This window comes from Desmodus rotundus, chromosome 6 (genome assembly GCF_022682495.2).
Source record: "Desmodus rotundus isolate HL8 chromosome 6, HLdesRot8A.1, whole genome shotgun sequence".
Taxonomy (NCBI): domain Eukaryota; kingdom Metazoa; phylum Chordata; class Mammalia; order Chiroptera; family Phyllostomidae; genus Desmodus; species Desmodus rotundus.
In genome coordinates this window covers 41,152,210-41,172,039 of record NC_071392.1, presented here as the reverse complement: position 1 = coordinate 41,172,039, position 19,830 = coordinate 41,152,210, and the positions used below count along the sequence as shown (strand labels likewise).

General features: G+C 34.0%; 1 protein-coding gene and 1 long non-coding RNA gene across 10 annotated transcripts in view; one reads left to right on the top strand and one right to left on the bottom strand.

Moving 5' to 3' along the window:
- The window catches only part of CD36 (CD36 molecule (CD36 blood group)), a 79,557-nt gene that overhangs the window by 28,642 nt on the left and 31,085 nt on the right, over positions 1-19,830 (top strand). For 5 of the 9 annotated variants that reach the window (XM_045194104.3, XM_045194077.2, XM_045194100.3 and 2 more), the window contains one exon: positions 19,363-19,456. The gene's annotated coding sequence lies outside the window, so the exon portion shown is untranslated. Of the gene's footprint in view, positions 1-6,104; positions 6,127-12,384; positions 12,483-18,200; positions 18,317-19,362; positions 19,457-19,626; positions 19,765-19,830 lie in introns of those variants that run through there. The other 4 variants (XM_053926051.1, XM_045194093.3, XM_045194074.2 and 1 more) reach the window with 4 other exon arrangements.
- On the bottom strand, positions 13,639-19,590 carry LOC123479571 (uncharacterized). The gene is made up of 3 exons (XR_006655222.2): positions 19,480-19,590; positions 18,857-18,903; positions 13,639-17,080 (listed from the first exon to the last, which is right to left on the bottom strand). It is a non-coding gene; the product is annotated as an uncharacterized lncRNA (long non-coding RNA).

Here is a 19,830-nt window from a genome sequence, read left to right as displayed (position 1 = left end):
CACCCTTGTGGGTGTCTTAATAAGTGTCTTGGCACCTCTGATGGCAAGTGGGGAATCTATCTATGGGTGGTTCTGCTCTGCAGACATGGCTGTTAAGACCACATGTGCAGATATCGTAGGTGTGTCTCCTTGCTGGCTATGTCTAGCTTGACTTAGATAGTTTCCCTCTTGAGCCAAAGTGTCTTGGTTGACATGAGTGACTCTATTTCATGTTATATACTTTATGCTATCTTGACTGGATCAATGCCATTTTATTGGTCTTGCTTTCCACAGTGGGAAAGAGATGGTAGTAGAAAGATCGATTGCTAACAATGTTGTGTCATGCAGGAAAATACATATTTTTATTACACTCACTTTTTAATTAAATAAAGAAAAATATTAAACAGAATGTTAGTATTTTTTGTGGCAATACCATGTTGATGCCACTAAATTTTCATGGATCAAGATATGAAGGCAGCTGTGGAAGCTTTCCTTCTGAACTCAGTATTAAAAGGGGTCTCAGAAAGCAGAGTCAGCCATTCGTGGCTTCTGGAAGACAAGCTGCTTCTCTACAGAGGATGCACCAAGGATCTGAGGATGTTACATTCTTAAAGAAACACTCCTATTGTTTTTTTTCCCTAGGAGAAATGGAAGCCTCTCTTAGTGATTATGATTTAGTCCATTAAAATGGCTGTATTTAGTCAGATTTATTCATTTTGTTTCATCTTCAACTAAAAATTGAAGCCAATTCCCCAAAACACACCTTAACACTCATATATATTGGAATATTTTCAAAACATAGATATTGTCTATTCTCAGTTTTAATTTTACTCACCTAGGATTGGATGAAGATTGCCTGAAAGTGACATATTCAAGGGTAGAATATTTTAATCACAGAAAAATCAGGTTTTCCAAGTAATTAATTTGCACCAAAGACTTAAAAAGAAAATCACCACCATATTTTCCTCATAATCTACATAACAAGGCAGATAAGCCAAGGAAAATTTAGTAAATAGCACAAATTTAACTTGTCATTTTTTGAGTTTCATAGCTTGAAGAATTTAAATACTTTCTATTACATAGAATGGTAAATATGAGGTTAAAAAATAAGTGACAGAATAAATTCAGTTATGACTAAGATTTTTTTGGTACATTTGGAAACCCATGACTGTGTATTGAACAGCCATTGGAGGCAGGATATCTTTCAAAACAGAAATGTCTGTAAATACCTGTGGATAATATGCGCATACTCATAAAAGAAGTGAAGGAACAAAGGTTTCTCTTGATTTACAGATAGCTGTGCTTTTGTAAGTACAATTACAATGAGTTCATTTGGATACAATTTCAATCTGCATACCTAAAACTATTATGTGAAAGAATATTAGATAAAAATGAGTTGTCAAGTACAAGTCAGTTAGGACAGGAAAATGTAGGGTGACCAAGAAAGAACAGAAGGAAAACAACACAGAGAAGCTTGTGAAAGAGAAAAATATATACTGAAGCTTATAAAAACAATATTTTGGGACATGCTTTTTTATAACATGGGAAATATTTAATGGTTTTTAATTTGGAGTTGCATGAATTGGTGTTTCCATGTTTTTGCAGATTTATTTCACCTTCAAATTTTACTTGCTGTAGCCTTCTTTCCTCTAACCTACTGTGATTATCCAGTTTTCCCTGAGGACTTGTAGAAACTGAGAGGAAAAACAGGCCTAGCAACAATCTTGGATCATATCCAGAAAATGTTTTTAGTCCTTGGAATACACGGAGGGTGCTGCTCCAAGCCTTGTATATACAGCTTGGGCAAACAATGATATTCTCAGCGTATTTTCTCCTGAACAGGAAAACACTGTGTTGTTAACAAAGGAAGTTTTAGAAGTACACCAAAACATTCAGATATAAGCATCTCAATTCACATTTGTATCTTTCCCCATGAACTGGAGGCACTGTGAAGTAGGACAGTTTGCTTACTGAAATACAACCGAGAGAGCTTGGGCCCCAAAAGCCAAGAAAACAGTTGTATCCTAACAGTCTCTCAGGATAGATGTACCAATTGAACAGTGTAAAAGTAGCAGGAATAGCAGAGGTATTTAAGACTGACATTCCATAACAATTCAGATTCCATTACCTATTGTTTACTTAAATTACATGTCAAAGCAAAAGAGAAGGGTGACATTCAATTATATGAAAAAGGATGATCACCACAAACATGTTTTGAGTCCCGTGATGTTTGCTGGAGAACAATGAGGATGACGGAAACTTGCATAAAGACAGGATTGATGCTACCCAAATCTACCTAGTAGAGTTAGAAGGATGGAAGATTTCTTTCTACTTAAACACAAAGTAAATACCTTTATCAAGTCCATTGTCAGTGCTCCATCGTGCTAAGCAAACTTTAATGCAGATCCTAAAGTATCAGGGCTACAATAAAGTTGAATAAATCAAACTTATTACTCAAAATTTAAGTGTGAAGATTCCAAAGGGAAGGTTTTACTCTACTTCTGACAAATATTCAATCTCTCTCGTTCAAGCAGATAACCAAGTATCACACACACACATGCAGGACAATTGTAAGGTTTTGATATTTTAGAATTATTCTGAATTTAAGCGTTATCTGTCTTACGCATTATAGAGTAGTAGCCTGCCACTGCTAATTCTATCTGGATTCTAATGTTTACGGTTTCTAGATTATACTCATGGAAATATGTAAAGATGCAATTTAAACAATCTATAACATTCCCAGGAAAAGATTTGCTTCTTGGAAATCTTAAGAATATGTTTCAATTTCTTCATTTGAGAAGTAGCACTTTAAAACGAACCTGTTGGTCTCTTCATTACAGAAAATTCAGACTTTTCCAAGAGCCGCTGAGAGTCAACTTAGAAAATGACGGTTTGATTTACTATAGGGTTTGATAGACTTTTATATTCCTTTAAAACTCCTACCAAAAGTTGCTGTGTCATTCAAGAGCAGGGTTTGTGCCAAATGTTTCTTGGAAGTGTCAGGGGGAAGGATCAAACTTCTCCATTTCAAAAAAAGAAAAAAAGCTTAGAGAGAGAGCCATCCGAAATGTATTATTTCCTGTGTGGTGATTGTTTAAATAAATTGTTGTTATATAAAGTGGTTCTTAGAAACTTTTTTTTTTCAGCTTTAAAAAGAAATCTAATTAGGTATGCTTCCAAGTCCCTAAGAAAGTGTTGTTGTGTGTGTGTCTGTGTGTCTGTGTGGATTTATGTATGTTTAACTCTTTCACAAATGAGATGCCCAAGTGTTGGGTGTCTTTAAACTTAAGGTAACAGACTTACAGATGACATAAATGTCAATGTAACTAAGTTTTTCCAAGACAGACTTGCTAGTATGGTTAGTACGTCTATTTATTAAATGGATTAAAATCACTTTGTTTCACTGATTAATTTATCTGATTTCTTCATATAAATTTTTCTCTTTTTAAACATTCATCATGCTCTTCCACTTTTTAATGTTATTTACAAACAGAATAATAAAAACCTGATATTATTTTAGCATTTTAAAGCATGTAATTTTGATCAAGCCATGAGCCAATGCAAATGCAAATTAATTTCTCTAACTCTTCTTAAAATATTTTATTTATTTTAAGATCTTAAAATAAAGATCTTAAAATAAATAAAATACATCAGAGACTGTTTCTAGTCTAGATTATATTTCCCACCATTAAAATTTGTTGTACCCTCAATTTAATGAACTTTCCATTTTCTGCTCTGTGAATTTCAAATATATTGATTGCATAACTTTTTTCTTAACCGTTTTTATTTGGCCTTCATTAACGAAATGCTTGTTTTTGTTATGGATTTTTTCCTACTATTTCACCACACTATGTTTTGAAGCCTAGTTATTCTTTTACCTGAATATTTCTGTTTCCCCATCAATAATTTTGCATCTACCATATGAATATAAATTACACTGACAACTATGTTCGTCATAACATTTCCTTATTTTTTTCTTTGTTGATTTTTTAATTTTATTTTTAAGTATATTTTATTGATTATGCTATTACAGTAGTCCCATTCTGTTTTCTCCCCTTTATCCCCATCCACTGTGCACTCCCATCCCTCTGGCATTACCCCCCTTAGTTCATGTCCATGGGTTGTGCATAGAAGTTCTTTGGCTTCTCTATTTCCTATACTATTCTTAACCTCCCCTGTCTATTTTGTACCTACCAATTACTTTTCTTAATCCTGGCACCTTTTCCCTCATTTCCCCTCCACTGCCTCCTCACTGATAACCCTCCATGTGATGTCCATTTCTGTGACTCTGTTCCTATTCTAGTAGTTTGCTTAGTTTGTTTTAGTTTTTAGGTTCTGTTGATGACAGTTGTAAGTTAGTTGTCATTTTACTGTTTATATTTTTGATCTTCCTCTTTTTCATAGATAAGTCCCTTTAACATTTCACATATTACAGGCTTGGTGATGATGAGCTCCTTTAACTTGACCTTATCAGTGCAGCACTTTACCTTCCCTTCCATTATAAATGGTAGCTTTGCTGGATAGAGTGATCTTGGATGTAGGTGACTTTGAATACTTCTTTCCAGCCCCTTCTTGCCTGCAAGGTTTCTTTTGAGAAATCAGCTGATAGTCTTATGGGAACTCCTTTGCAGGTAACTGTCTCCTTTTCTCTTGCTGCTATTATGATTCCCTCTTTATCTTTAATCTTGGGTAATGTAATTATGATGAGCCTTGCTGTGTGCTTCCTTGGATCCAGGTTTTTTGGGACTCTCTGAGCTTCCTGGACTTCTATGTCTATTTCCTTCATCAGTTTGGGGAAGTCTTATATCACTGTTTTTTCAAATAAGTTTTCAGTTTCTTGATCTCCCTCTTTCTTCTTCTGGCACCTCTGTGATTCAGATATTGGAATGTTTAAAGTCGCCCTGGAGGTTCCTAAGCTTCTCCTAATTGTTCTGAATTCTTTTTTCTTCATTCTGTTTTGCTTGAATGTTTATTTCTTCCTTTTGTTCCAAATCATTGATTTGAATCCTGGGTTCCTTCCATTCACTGTTGATTCCCTGGATATTTTTCTTTATTTCCTTTTGAATAGCCTTCACTTCTTTCTTTATTTTGCAGTTGTACTCAATGATTTCTGTGAGCATCCTGATTACCAGTGTTTTGAACTCTGCATCTGATAGGTTGGCTATCTCCTTGATGCTTCGTGCTTTTTCTGGGGTTTTGATATGTTCTTTCATTTGGGCCATATTTCTTTGTCAGCACACCTGTTACATTTTAAGAGGTGGAGCCTTAGGTATTCATCAGGGTGGAGCAACTTACTTTGCTGCGCCGTGGTGCTGTATGTGGGGCAGGGTCAGAGAGGGAACAATACCACTTGTTTGGCTCTTGCACTGCTTTTGGTCACTTCCTCCTCTACACACAAGCAAACAGCACCCTTTTAAGTGCTGCCCTGGAGCTGATTCCTGGGTCGGTGGGTTTGTGTATATTCTAGGACCCCATGGGCCCCTCCAGTGGATTCTCCTGTGAGACTGGCAGTTTCTCCCACTGCCACAACCCCCACAGGTTTTAACAGCCAGAGTTGTTGAAGCTTTACTTTCCCATGCTGGAACCCTGCGTTGTGCGGTCTGCCTCGCTCCCCAGTTGTTCTTCCCGGTTTATCCCAAATGTGGGACCAACTGGTCTGCCAGCCACTGTCTCACCCTACCAGTCCTCAAGCCACCACTTTGCTGCATATTCTGTCCACCCTGGCTGCCCATCGCCACCCCTCCTACCAGTCTGGATGAATGTTTCTTCTTTAACTCGTTAGTTGTTGGACTTCCATACAGTTTGATTTTCTGGCAGTTCTGGTTGTTTTTTGTTTTTTAATTGGTTGTTATCCTTCTTTTGGTTGTGTGAAGAAGCAAAGTGTATCTACCTATGCCTCCATCTTGGCCAGAGCTATTATTTTTTTAGTATCATTTAAATGTTGACTATTTTTTTCTCCTTTCCTTAGAAAGTTAAGTAAGCTTTGTAAATTTCGCAAATAAAGATTCGGTCTGCCAACATTTTTAGACAGCCTATGAAATTTACATATTGATCTGACACCACCCACATGAGAACTATCCACAGAAGTGCTCTCTCTCTAATCTCTTTTATACACATCTCCTACTATGGCTCCTTTTAAACATACAGGTAAGTTTATTTTATATTAATGCAGTGTTTTGCTTCCATCTGTGTTTCAATTTGTTAGACCACATGGTTCAAATCTAAACTTTAATAATTCTGATATTCTTCATTTTATCTTTAATAATGCCCTTGAAATATTCTTTTAAAGGTAACAGAAATCTCCATGCTAGACTGTCAGTCTTTCACTGGCATTACATTATGCCATTATGTCTTATGCATTTGGCCTTCTTATGTTCATATACATTTATTTAATATTTATTTATTTTTATTTCTTTGTGTAAAGCCCTTCCTCACCATACAAAGCAGGTAGAACATGCCATTGGCTTAATACTTCTATAAGAGAACATGAGAGCAATTGAAAAAATACACATGTTCATATATATACACATACACATGTGTAATCATAAGTATGTTATATATGTCTGTAAATATATGTGCATATAAATCTCCATGGTTAGTTATCCACAAGAATTAAAATGCTAAAACAAATTTTACCTTATAGTTTTACACTGGTAACTAATAATTTGAGATAGTTTAGAGGTCTTTGGAATGGATTTTAATTGTCTTATTTAATCTCAAAACAATTCTGTTACTTGCCACTTACAGAATATGATCATTGTTCATTCCTTGTTTGCTGTGTTTAGGTAGCATTTTTCTCTTAATACAATATCAAATATTGCAGAATTACTTTAAGGTGTTATTCAATTTGTATAAATGTGTTGAAAAGTATATGTAAAATTAGTTATTAATCAAGGGCTTTATCTTTTTGTTTTCCCTCTGAGAAAAGAGTATAAGTTCTCACGTAGTCTGTGTGGGTTTTAATCCTTGTTTTGGCATGTTTAGCAAGGTGACCTCAGAGAGTTGTCTAAAGAGCCTAGCAAGGTGATATTATAGGTCAACAAGGTAACGCATGTAAACTGCTTAGTCCAACAACTAGCAGATAGCAAGCCCCCAATATGTGTTAACTCTGTCTGGTATCATCATCATCATTTATGTCTTTGCTTACTTATAAAATCTAGAGTTATAATGTATATTATTCTAAAATTCTTTTCATTTGCTGAATTGTAAAAAAATGAAATTATACTTTTAAAGACTGTATTTATTTATCTTTAGGAGAGGGAAAAGGGAAGGAGAAAGAGGGAGAGAAACATTGATTGATTGCCTCTCACACACCCCAACCAGGGACTGGCTGGCACCCCAGGCACGTGCTCTAAACAGATATTGAACCAGTGACCTTTCGCTTTGCAGGATGATGCTCAACCAATTGAGCCAGGCTGGTCTGGGCAAAAAAAAATAACTATTTAAAAATCTTTACTACATAGAACCTGCATGCAGCTTTACATCTTTCAATTTAAATCTCCATCTAATTTAATCTTCAACTTGAGTGTAGGTAAACTTCATACTTACATTCTCTTTAACAAGAGAGGAAGTCAGGAATATGACTACTATGCACTGCCCAGTTCACAGTTCTATTGTTGTTAATAAAGATGTGATCAGCACGTGAGCCATGTGATCCCTCTTCTGGAACTCTTACAATACTTCTATCACCCAGCTTCTCAGATATGTTGCAAGATTTATCTTACTCAACTTACTTTACTTTTCCCTTTTTATTTCACAAGTGTTAAATTCCATGAATCAGCTTATCTAAAAGTACTGTTATGAAGGATTTTTAAGGGCCATAAAAATGTTAGAATAAGTTTTATTTATTATTTTATATTCTTGAAGTAGAAAAAGCCTTTCCACTTCAATACTTAAAAGAAATACTTAAAAGAAAATTACTATGAAAATTAATGGCATAACAGTTCACAATTTTGGTAACTTAAAAATACAATAGAAATAAAGTTAAAAATATATTTAAAATTTTTGAAATTGTCAAATGTCAGAAGACTATTTCCTTATTAGTGAATAATGGACAAAAAGCATACAAAAAAAGATAAACAAGGATGTTATCACAAATATTTTAAAATATACATGGCTAATGTATATTTTAAAATATACATTAAGATTAAAATATACATACATTTTACTTAAGAAAACAGGTTAAACTTCACTCAGATATTTACCAATAAAAAAAGAAATTGCTAACAAACTTAATGTCCTGGCTAAGCCAGCGTGAGTGAGGAATGGAGGTAAGCACTCTCACACATTGTGTACGTGCATGAAAAGACATTTGGCGAAACTCTCCATACACACAAAAAGAGTACACACTTTTAGCTTAGAAATTATACCTTGGCTGTTTACTGGTGTCTTAGCACAAAACTATATGTACATGAGTATTTAGCATGGTTTTTGTAAGATCAAGATCTAGTAACAGTAAAAAACATACATTAAATAGGAGATTGGTCATTTAAAAGACAATACATTATTCATTATGGAATTTTTTTTTAATTTTGAAAAAAGACAAAGTTTATCCATGGTATGAGAGTATCTCCAAGGCACATAATATGAGAAGAGGCAAGTTGCATAATTCAGTATATGTAATAATCCACATCCATATGCATGTAAGTGTAAAATTCATGAAATTACTGGAGTAGAAAGAACATAACAAAAATTGGTTACTTCGGAGGAATAGAATTGGGGTATTCTTCTTATTTTACAAGTTTCTAAAATTTTTAATATTCCTTAGTTGTCCGTATTACTTTAATAAAACTCTAAAATAAAAATTTACTTAATAGCCAATGATCACCATATCAATTATTTTTTAAACAAATACTAAGTGTCAGGCTCTGCACAAAGTCCTTCATATTATCACTCTCAATTTTTACAAAAATTCCAAACTGGAGATATTTCATTGTGACTGAGAGAGACAAAGTGGTTAGGAAGTGATGAATGCCAAATTCAAACTCAGGTTCACTCACTTTCACGTCAAATGCCCTCTTCCAGTCAAACCATTGATTATTGTGGTATGAACAAGTAGCATAGTAACTCCAGGTGTCTAGTTATTCTCACTCCCTTTGAAATATTATTACGGTTATGGTCATCATTGTGTGAGTTCATTCATTCAACCAGCTTGAGCCTGGTCTGGGCTCTTGGGATTCAGCAGTGAATTAAACAATGTGTTTCCCTCCTCACCCTCCTCACAAAGCCAACATTCTAACAGATGCAGAGGCTGGGCTAGAAAATAAGTCAAGTGCATGTCTCATGGTGCGATGTTATGTCATCTGCAGAAAATAAAGCAGAGAAGGGAGAAAAGGAGGAAGAGCCCAATGGGAAGGGACACACATTTGAGTGCCTAGGAATCAGGCACCTGTCAAGTGTTGTGCACAACTTAACCTCATTTAGTTCTTATTATTACACTCTTACTGAGTTTTCTCTATTTTTTAATTAAAAAATAAAAGTAAGTAGTTATTTACCTTCTAATCCCCAGTCATTGTAACAAGTGCCTGGTAACATCAAGATATCCACACATGTCTGTCTGAGGCAAACCCTATATGGTCTCTTACAGAAAAAGAGTTCCCAAAGACCTGTGCCTAAGTTGACTTTATTACACTGAAAGCTTTATCTTTCATTCTACTACATTTATCTAGGGTGAGGGTGGATTTACACAAGGCAAGAGTTTACTGTCATATAATAAAGCATAGCCCTTCAAAATACTGTGGCTATATAATCCTGTAAAAATGAAAACCTCAACATTCTTTCCTCTAAAATGGATGCACCATTTTTCTGCCTTATTGTTCAAGGTGTATATTTTGCTCAAAATCTAAATATGTGGTTGTAGATTTTACTTAGCTGTGTGCTTTCCAGGTCTTGTGTGCTAAGCTACTTAGGTATGGGGAACCGTTCCAAGCGTGGGAAATGTGGCCTAGCCCCTACTCGGAAAAGCCAGTGGAGAGCGAGGTTGGCAGGCAGGACCCGTGTCCATGGACAAGTTCTCCCACGGGGAATCAGGCCTGCATTGTACATAGGCTGCTATGAGACTTACTTTTGCTAAAACTCCCTCACCCTGAATTGAGGCAGCAAATGTTTACTGAGTATCTTTAACTCCCTAAAGTCTGTGTTAAACCTCCCAAGTATGGAGTGTAACCAGTTCAACCACTTTCCTCCTTGAGCTGTAACATCCTTCTCTTTGAAGTAATTAGCAGTATTCTGTCCTTTGTTGTCCATAAAAGGTAATCACCTACAATGAACCTGTGCATAGTGAATGAGGATCATCGTCAATGAAATGGGCCCAGAAAAGAATAAAAGCCTGTGAAAGCAAGTGGGGGGCGCCCTCCTCTTGAGAGAGTGGCCACGTAGACCCTATTCCTCCACAGGACTCAGTAGTCCGTGTGTATTTGTCTATTGCAGCCACAACATGGATCCCGGGGACCAGGATCTGCATCACTTAGGAACTGTTGTCTATGGGACAGAACACTTAACAGCTGCTTCTGGGAATGTAAATTTGATTCTTTGGACTGTTCATAGGAGTGTGTGACATTTTCCACTGCTGAAACAGTCAGAGGACTTGGGTGGATAGCATTAGGCTTCTGATCAAATTGTTATTCAATAAGTTCTATGTCAAATTAGGCATCTATTGATATTTTGCATGTATTTATTCTGAACTACCTTTCTCTAATATTGTTCATATTTTCATTTTAATTTAACTATTCTTTCAATATGTTTAAAATATTCTCTTTTGAAAAGGTCCTATCTGAACTCCTGTAGTGGTAGCTATTTCTGAATTGTCATATTTGTGTATGTGTGTGTGCGCACATGTGAGAATTAAGTTGAGGAGAAAATATATCAAAGCAGTTTAAATAAATAAAATTAATATATTTAAGCAAAGTGTTTAAATAGCTATTATACTACTACATAGTAGTAGTATGATATTCATTATGGAATATTTTTACTATTACAACAAAGATAGTAGGTCACTATTATAAAGAAATAATCTTTTTAAGGTAAATAAAATCTCTGTAAGTTATTCTTTTAAAATGAAAAGCATAAATTATCATGAGATTGTGCAAGGTCATTTCTACTTTACCCTAATTAAGTGGTCTGAAATTTGGGGGGGAAAAACCCAAATATTTAAAGTATTTTATAACATGTTATTAATTTTTAAATAAATGTGTCAGTAAAAATACCTTGGAAAAGAGAGAAATGCTTGAGAGAAAAAAAAAAAAAAGAGTGCTTCGGATTCCTTTCTTCAGTTGTATTGCACTGCTAACATGTGATAGGATTTCCCACATGCCCAGAAGGAACAGCAGGAGCAAGCCAATGGTAAGGACCGGTTTAAATACGGTGTAATGAGCTAAATATATTTCTGCCTGTTTTCATTAAGTTGCTTTATTTCAAGGTTGACTTGGAAGCATTTATTTAGAGGCCTGTCTGATAGGTGAGAATTTAACCTGAAGATTTTGATTTTGTCTGTAGGATTGTAAAAAATTTCATTGTAAAAATGGATTCTTAATATTGAGAACCTCCCATCCTAAATCACAAGGATTTCTTTTGATTAGATTTAAAATTAATGACTTTCTTTTAAATTAATTCATGAATATACTTTTATACATATTGAAAGTTCATTCTAAAGAGTAATTCTATGTAGAAGTTATTTAACAGTTGTATTTTGGCTGAAAAAATTAAGAGACATTTAATATTTTGATTATTGTAGGGGGATTTGGCTATACCCGTGAAACTTTTATAAAACAGGAAAAAAAATGATAAATGGTTAAGCACTTCCAGTTAGAACAATAGAATATTTCCTTTTTAAAAGTCTGTTTGTCACCCTTGTTGAGTGACAGAGTCTCCAACTATTTTCAAAATCATTATTCTCAATGCACTTCAGATTAATGCTGCATAGAGAAATGTGTTTTCTGTAAACTTCATGAGTTTGGCAAAATAATCATGACAGAGTAGTGGAACTCTGGTTTACCTTCCTAATTTACACTTTTCACACTCATACCCCCAATTCATCATTTGGAATAATGATTGTGTGGGGAAACGGAATACATTTCAGGCAGCTTCAGTTCCTTTTTCCTCCCTGGCTTCTGACTGACTTGGATGGGAAAATGGCCAAAAATAAAAAAAAATTATAATAAAATAAAATGCTGTCAGTTATCTCAGATATAGGTAATAGGTCTTCTCCAGACCATAAAAATAGATGCATAAGAGCTATGCCAGTAATGTGATATGTGTGGGTTTCTTTCCTCTTTTTCTTTTTTTTTTTTACTTTCCTCTGGCAACCAACCACTCACTGGGATTTGACTGTGTGTGTGTGTGTGTGTGTGTGTGTGTGTGTGAAGCATATTTAAACTCACACACTTGCTGTAATGAGGGTTTCAGTGTAGGGTTTTTTTCTGCAGAATACCATTTGGTCTTACTAAGAACTATTTGTTCAAATGTTGGAGCATTTGATTGAAAAATTCTTCTTAGATTTTTTAAAGGTAAGTCATATGATTTCTTTCAATGAAAAAGATATCTATCTCCCAAATGATAGGAGATGACACTACTATATAAACAAGAATTTATGTAACAACAACAAAAAGCAGTCGCTGTTTTCTTCAAGTCACTAGGCTTTATTTAAAATTAGGTTTGTGTTGTTGTCCAAGTTATCAATCTTCTACATTTTATGTTTAAAAAATATTAAAATCTTGTTTAATGGTCAAGGATATTTCACTTCTTTACATTTAAAATGTTTTTCTGTAAACATTTGTTTGCTAATATTTTAAATGATTTACAATCCAATTAGATTATTGTGAAACTTTCATTGCACACTTAGGCTATTTAAACATGATTTTTAATTTAAATTATGAATAAAAATATTCATAAATGAAAATCAATATAGTAGGATTAGTTGTTATAAATTACTTGCCACTCTTATGTCAACTTGCTGTCTAGTATGCAATTGTTAATTACTTACTACTTTATTTAGTCATTAGCTTATTTAATTCTCTACCTGAATTGCACAATTTTTGGTGAACTTGACTTTATCTACATGGTTATATAGAATGTGTATTTGGATATGTTCTTATTAAATACTTTTTAAATGAACAAACATTATAATTGCTCTGGGAATGGTAAATCATATTGATTCCAAATAGTGATTCTAGATTTTATCACTAGCCCAAATGTAAATTATATAAAATTTGGTAGCAGAATAAAAATAAACCAAAATTGATGGCTTGCGTTATTTAGGGAGCTTATTACAAATATCAGAAAATTATTTTATTGAATGATGATATCAAGTATAAATAAAAGATAAATCATCCTGAAGAAATTAAAAGTTTCAATTTAATTACAGTAAGTGAATCTATTTATAACTGTAAGTGGCATAAATTTTCTAGAATAAGTTTCAGTTATTGGAATTGAGTTACATGTTGAAATATACTTTTTAATTGTTTGCATGTATTTTTCAGTTCATTACTATGTAATTTTAAGTTAGTAATGTCTTGTGAATGTAAAATCAATATTGCTTTTAATATTGATTCACAAAATAACCAAAATGAAATTTTTAAAAAGTTTCATCATATAGAGATTCTAGTGGTCCATTGAAATTTATGAGAGAAGAAATATGAAGACATTTTTTCATTTATCAGAATCATTATTAAACTAGAACAATATATCAGAAACAGTTTTCATATAATAAGTTAGTTTGGGAAGAAAATCACACTTATAACTGAAGAGGGACTTGGAAAGGCTATACTGAGAATTTTGGAATTTACCTCAGAAATTATAGTTGCAACCCTTATTTCTTGTGAAAATATTTGGCCATGTTTACTCAAACACATTTGAATCTTATGGATTTTTTGTTCCCGAAGGAACTAATTTTGTAACTATTTTCTGATTTAATCACAATGTGTTTTAGTTCACCAGCTCAAATCATGGCTAAAAGTTTCCAGTAGCATTTCTAACCTAGTAGCTTTCTGTCCATTTGCATGCTATTCTAAGTTTCTGTGTATAAAAAGAATAAATAATCTCATATGATTATATTATAACCTAAGTGTTTTGCAAGTAGCCATTCCTATTTGCATAAATTATATACATTATAATTTATGCAATATAATTGCATAAATTATATACAAGTGTTTATAATAATACTTTACTTGGTAAATATGAACTAACACTATGGTATGGTTGTTTAATATTTTATACCATTTCAAAATAACAATAACATCTGCTATGATAGGAATCTTTATACATATCTCATTTAATTTTACTTGACATTTGTAACCTTATTTAATGTAAAATGTACCCATTATAGATAAAGCTGAGTCACAGGGAAATATAATATTAAGACTCAGAATTAAACCAAATTACTTGACTTCAAAGTCCAAAATCTTAACCATTACAAATCTTATAATATCTTACTATTATAGTAGAATTTGGGGTGGAAAATAGATAATAGCATTCCTGTCTAGGGTCCAAAGCTTAAGGATGGCTCTAAACCTAAGCAGCTATGACTGTAATCATTTCAAAACTATAGCATTCCCTGTAATCAAGTACTCCAAAAAGTATTCCAAAAGATAGGCTTGTTTCTAGACAGACCCCTTCATATATGAAGTCCAATATACTTAATGGTTTTAATTTTTTAAGACTACCATCAAAACAAGTTTTATATTGTACTATTTGAAAAGTATGATTTAGTGAAGTGTATTATTATTTTATATTATACATTTTTTCTATTATGTATTTTTATCCCCACATACTCTGATAGAATGGAAATGTGCATAGAAATTAAAAGGACTGTGTGGTAACTTCGACAAGAAAAGATGTTTGAGATTTTTTAACCTAGTTTTTTTAAAATGTTCTGCAGAGCACTTGGGCTCGGTAGGGATGACTTCCAAGACCGAGTGAGGTGTGGCTGGGACAGGAAAGGGCCACAGTTTCTGTCCCCTTTTAACAGAATGGCTTTTCTTTTAACTATCTTTTATATTGGGACTCCATGTAAAATTTATTCTTTTATTGTATTTCCTTATTATCATTTAACCTGCTATACCCTCTCTCACCTCCACCCTTCTCCCCACTCCACAATCACCACACTCTTGTCCATGAGTGTTGTTTTTCTTGTAAAATTTAATTTGAAAGAAGAATTCTATCTTTAAACAGACGTTTATGAAGTATTTATCTAAAGACCTTATGTATCCACGTGATTAAACATAACCAGATTTAAAGGATTGACTTAAACACATTTCAACTCACTTGGATTTGAATCTGAATCTTTACCAAGTCTGAGAAATCGTGGCTTAGTCCACACACCTAGATGCGGTGCAGGACAAGAGTGTGAAAAGGGATTTAATTAATTTTAAAAGCCAACTTCCATCATTTATATCCTATTTGTTCAACTACTCAACCCCCTCTGTAAAAGTTCAAAATGGGTTTTTTGAGCAGACGCTGTATTAGGTGAGGAAGACTATGTGTCAAAAGAAAAAGAATAACGTGTCTGTGTAGTGAAAAACAGGTGTGTGGTTTTCTGTTTTAAGGAACTTGGAAGGAAGGCTTACGAACAGAGTAGGAAATTTGAGGGACTGCTCACTCATGAGTAAGAAAATGCCATTCAGGTCCTGACATTCATTTATGGTACAAGAACTCTTGCAATCTGAAACTTTTCAAGTTTTGTAGTTCACATCCCAGGAAATTTTGCCAGGCCATACTTTTTCTGGTTGGAATTTCTTAGGAAACACAGCTTTATCCACACATGGGAATCATTAGCTTCCCTGGGAATGGGAATCTGCTGACTTTCTGACGTATTTATTGGAAAGACTTGTGGTGGCTCAGTCTCTCAGTTTCTACTACTAGGTTTGCAACACAGTGGGAAGGCATAATGATCATAAGTTAATTCCAGAGATGCTCCAGGGCTTTGACAGTAGAAAAAGAAAAATTCTATTCCTCCTTATCTCTTCAGGTATATCCCAAGGGAATAAGATGCCCTCGCTAATTCTGCAAGAGGTATTGGATTTATAATCTATAAACTGAGAAGATACAGCTTATTTTCCTATTTTCTTTGTTCCTCACAGGAGTCTCAATGATAAGTTTTATTTTAGGTATCTGTGATTAATCTTTGCTTTCTAAATGTAGGTACTTTAAGCAAGAAGCAAATTATTACGGATATAAATGTCTATTTTGTATGAAGGAAAAAATAAAAATAAAGAATAAGAATTAATCCCAAATTAGCAAGTGAGATAAACTACCTATTTTACTCTGTAAAGAGTTGTGTTATTAAGAAGACCAAGTGTATAAGATGCAAAATTTGCATGTTCTCAATATCGAACTTTGAGAGAGAAGTGGGAACAAACTACACTTTTTTTCCTGAGGGTAAACAAGAGCAGAAAAGCCACTGAATAGAATGTGCTATTAGCCTGAACTTTTTTTCCCTTATGTTCTCAGTACATGTATTACATAATACATATTTGGTCTTCCTTTGCCTCTGGTTAGTAAAACTGATGGTAATTTTATAGTATGAAGCATAAAGTTAAAGTATAATTACAGTAGCAATACTTAATTACTCATGATGATATCAAGTTACTGAAGGATAATAAATGAACCCAATATGCTTAGGAAAACAATGTTGGAAATTTATAACATGTTAACAAAAGTGAGTCAATCAGAATATCTGAAAGAGATAAACTTAATCTCTCTCTTTTCCTCTCAGAAATATCAGTATTGAAACAATGTCCTATTAATACTTGTATCTTTGCGTATGTATCATCCAGACTGGTGTTGGGCTATAATAACTTTCTAACCATATGATTCTACAGAATAAATTTCCCAGCACTTCTGTTTTCTGATGAGCCTGATTCAGCAGCAGTGTTTGTGTACCTATTTCCCTTCAGTTTTAAGTTCATGGGAGGCAGAGTCTGGGCAAGTAACCAGGTATCCCCATTACTTGATATCTCTAGGCCCAGTGTTCTTCGAGGTCGTAATGGTGAGTTTTCAGGTATAGAGAGGGAGGCATTGGAGAACATGTGCTGCTCCGTGGGTCCTCCAGTGGGCACTCTTGGGACTGTTTGCTCCTTGAAGAAACTCTTCCTTGTACTACAGGGGGCTGCTTTAATGAAAGAGGAAGATTCTGGGTAAGTCAGATAGATTCACAATGACAATATGGCATAGAATCTGGAAAGGAGCAAATTTATGCACACATATCTCTTTCAGCAGCAATAGAATCGCAAACTTTAAATAATTTTATATTCCACTTGTCATATTTGCAAATGCCACCGATATTATATCATTTGTAGTGAAGTTTATATGGGACATAGAATAACTTTCCTAAAAGGATGACTTAATCTTCGAGTTGTATTTTTTAAAAAGATTCATGATGTTATATAAACAAAACTGGAAATTGACACTAGATTTCCTGTCTTAATTTTTAAATGGGCTTGCAAAGCTATTGGTCTCTACGGGGATTGTCCTAGAGCATCCTAAACGTGGAAAGGAGAGAATCCAAGTTAGAAATCAGGTTCTCTGGGTTCCCACCACTACTGTAATCATAAAAATCCTGTCTATTGGTCTTCCATAAGAATTTGAGTGAAGACTGGTTAAGCTGCTTAAGTTAAAAAATGATCTGATTTTAGCATTTCTTTTACACATGAGGAAAATGAGGTATAGAGAGATTAAAAGGCTTGCCCATGGTCACCTGTCAAGAGAGTGGCAAATCAGTTTTTGGTTTAATCTCTAGTCTACTAATGTCAATTACACCAGGTTGGATCCCTGTATTTGATTGCAACCTTAGGTTATAACTTGCAAATGAGTGTTGGGGGATGGTCTATGAAATAGGCTTTCAGTCACTTTTCCTTAATAACCTATCTCGAATATGGTTATTTGTTCATAGTATACAGGACAGCAGGATGGTATTCTCTACTTAGCAATTATTATGGATGTTTAAAACATTATGTTTCAAGAAAAAATTAAAGTGCTATACAGTTATACTTTGCAAGGTAATTCTACTTGATAAAATCCAGTCCTTTTATCAACTTTAAATAACTTAGTCTGTTGTATTATGACAAACCTGGCCAAAGCCGTAAGAGGTAGGATATTGCATGATTTAGAGGGAAGGGAAAGCTATTCTTCATACTTGACCTTCAAGCAATTAATAAAAAACCAACTCCACTTGCTAAGTGAGATAAAATTCCACAGGAAAAGTAAGTCACATGTTTAGGTTTTTGTAGATTTCTTTTACATCCGAAGAAACACGTGACACCCGTGACTATGCAAGCCTCTTAGCTGCCGGGACCTCTATGTGAATGAGTTCGTCGCATCCTGACTTACAGCGGAAGTATCCTAGGTATGAGGCATAGGTAGAGGCATATCACAATGGATAAGGAAAACTGAAAACGAATAAATAAAATTGCCATGGAAAACATTTGTAACATTTATCCTTCCCCTTTTTAGGAAAAAAAAGTCTATTTTTTCTCTTTTTCCTACCATTATTTTCTTAGCTATGCAAATAATATCCTTGAAAAATTAAATGGTTCCTTAAATGGAAATAAATACTAATAAAATGGTAACACTGGTGAAGCTGATGTAACAAAACTGTGGAGAGAAATCTGAGACCATAACAAAATGTAATTTTTATTTTTACATTTTCGGTGTTGACAAAAATATGTTGTGCATGACTCTTTGTAGCCTGCGTTCTGTTGGTATTTATGTTTTCTTTAGCTACAGGCATTTTGAAGTAGGGAAGGTTTGTTTTACAAGCTACAAAGCACATTCTGACTGCTTATCAATGTCAAGTCAATTCCATTTTAAAAAATGCTGTTACAATGATAAAGCTCAGATAAATGTGGTTTCAAGTATGAGTCAGAAGTAATAAACTCATACTAACCTTGTTATAGGAGGATTCAGTCTTTCCACCAATTGTTTTCTTCCAACCTTTATGAAATAACCACATGGTAAAAAGATAACAAAAAATTGAAGAAGTGAAATACATACTGACAGAAACTAGTTTATTTTAATGGATTGGCATGGATCAGTTGCCATGACGATATAAAGAATATAGCAAATGAATATGTGAAAAATTCTTTGAGAGTAGTAACAAAGCAATGCTTAGCATTAAAACTAAGCACCCTCTACATGTATATCTTCTTCAGATTCTTTACACCTTTAATCGATACAAAAGTCAATTATTAACAATAAAAGTGAAAGTAAAGAACATTTCTTCAAAATATTTCAGTGTTTTCAACAATTCAAGGAACAACTTAGGCATGAGGTCAGTAATCATGAAATGGGAGTTTCTTTCATAGTGATGATAATTTGATATTAGCATTGTGGTATTAATTTTCTAATATTGTATTTTCTCAATTTACCTATGTTTTTTTTTTGTTTTAACAGATAGCTGACAAATGATTAAAAGAATTGATTCTTTCTGAGACTCATCAGATCACTTTCTGTAAAGTCCACATCTTTCTGTTCGTTTGTGAATAAGGTATAGTAAAGAAAAAGTCTTACCGTACTTGCTTAGCACTTAGATGGAGAAGTCATCAGCCCCCCCACATTCAATTTGAAGGAGATCTCCAGGCAGGGTGTGGATGTCTCCGTGAGTGGGGACGCCAGATAGAGGGCGAGGATGCAACCAAGTGTCACTAGCTGAGGGCAGTTAGTTGGGGGTGAGAGTACGGTAAGCACGCTGTCCTTAGATAAGACCTCGGTGTCACGTATCCATAAGAAGAAAATTAAAGAGGAGAATTTTTGAAGAAATGCTGTATACGATAATATCTTTAATTTCTACCACTGGTAGGTAGTAAAAAGCAAGAAAGGGGAGGACCTAATTTAGAAAATCAGTTTCCTAAAACAGAAAGA